Source organism: Bombina bombina, chromosome 2 (genome assembly GCF_027579735.1).
Source record: "Bombina bombina isolate aBomBom1 chromosome 2, aBomBom1.pri, whole genome shotgun sequence".
In the NCBI taxonomy this organism is placed as follows: domain Eukaryota; kingdom Metazoa; phylum Chordata; class Amphibia; order Anura; family Bombinatoridae; genus Bombina; species Bombina bombina.
Window position 1 is genome coordinate 857,064,607 of NC_069500.1, and position 1,832 is coordinate 857,066,438.

At 39.5% G+C, this 1,832-nt stretch overlaps 1 pseudogene; it reads right to left on the bottom strand.

Moving 5' to 3' along the window:
- Positions 1-778: 778 nt before the first annotated feature.
- Positions 779-897, bottom strand: LOC128650982 (uncharacterized; annotated as a pseudogene).
- Positions 898-1,832: the final 935 nt, after the last annotated feature.

A 1,832-nucleotide genomic window follows, 5' to 3' on the forward strand; every position in this document is an offset into this window, starting at 1 on the left:
AATCGTGCACGAGCATGTTTTTGAAGCTGGCCGCGTCCGTAAGCACCGTTGGTATTTAGAGTTGCAGTGGCGGAAAATATGCCTGTACGCTCCCTTTTTGGAGCCTAACGCAGCCCTTCTGTGCGGGGGGAAAAATACACGCGTAGCTAACGCACCCCTTTGGCCGCAGAACTCTAAATCTAGCCGAAATAGTTTCCTTCCCCTCTTTCTGCCTGCCTGCCTGTCTGTCTTTACAAAAGATAATTATCTTTAATACAATGGACATCTAATTTTTAGTAATTGCAAGCTACAGTTGTTTCAATGAATATTGCTACTATCAGTAAATATGAGGCATGCTTCACTGCTTTAAAAATGAAAAAAAGCCTACCTCACCTGGTGTTCCCAGGCGGCCTCCCATCCAGGTACTGACCAGGTACGCTTCTTCCCAACGCTTTTTGTTCTTGCTCATGCTGTCATTCACGGTCTGTAAAAAATTGAAGAGTTAAAATGGGGTTAAAATTTAGATGGCAAACATATAAATAAATTACTAAATAAATAGTGCCAGTACAGGCCCAGAATCACTTGCTGACCCATGACAAAAAGTATACATAGATACAGAGTTTCCTGCCCCTCTTTCTGCCTGCCTGCCTGCCTGTCTTTCTGTCTTTACAAAAGATAATTATCTTTAATACAATGGACATCTCATTTTTAGTAATTGCAAGCTACAGTTGTTTCAATGAATATTGCTACTATCAGTAAATATGACACATGCTTCACTGCTTTAAAAATGAAAAAAAAAAGCCTACCGCACCTGGTGTTCCCAGGCGGTCTCACATCCAGGTACTGACCAGGTATGGCCCTGCTTAACTTCCGAGATCCAACGGGATGGGGTGCATTCAAGGCAGTGTGGCGGTAGACACCAATCTCTTCTTCCCAACGCTTTTTGTTCTTGCTCATGCTGTCATTCACAGTCTGTAAAATATTGAAGAGTTAAAACGGGGTTAAAATTTAGATGGCAAATATATAAATAAATTAATAAATAGTGCCAGTACAGGCCCAGAATCACTTGCTGACCCATGACAAAAAGTATACATAGATACAGAGTTTCCTGCCCCTCTTTCTGCCTGCCTGTCTGTCTGTCTTTACAAAAGATAATTATCTTTAATACAATGGACATCTAATTTTTAGTAATTGCAAGTGTTATGAGCTGCTTATTCTATTTTCATTATTTTATATGTTTAACCAAACTTTTCCTTTTCTTTTACTGAACTCTTCTCTGAAACTGCAGATATATTACTTCTGTATTTTCCAATAAGTTATGTATCTTTAACAACTTACTTTTAGCCTAATACGTATGTATCAGTACATCTTAAAGTTATGGCTTCTCCCATACATTGTTTTCTAAATATCTGAAACTCAAGGTAAAATCCAAGGCTTCTCTGTACAGTATCAACTTCTAAATCCAATTAGCCAACTAGCCTCTGGTCACATTCCAAGAAAACATATCTCCCAAATTTTAACATAGAGGACCTGTTTTTTTTCCCCTTTCCTAGTAACCACTAATCACGTGAGATTTATTGGCCAATCATTATCAGACAATTAGCTCTCTGATTTGTAAGTTACTGTAATATGGATGCATGTATATGAAAATGTGTTAGTCTTGCGTTGCTGTGTTTTTGTGCTGGTACACTGTTGCAACAGTGTAATAAAGATTACCTCTCCTGAGGTGAGCCCTTGTTTGATAAATATCTGGTCTGGACCTCTTTATTACTGCACCTGAGACAAGCTCACTCATGACAGTAACTTGGCGACTCTGGTGGGACGTGCTTCAGGTCGACCTTTCCGTGCCTCCC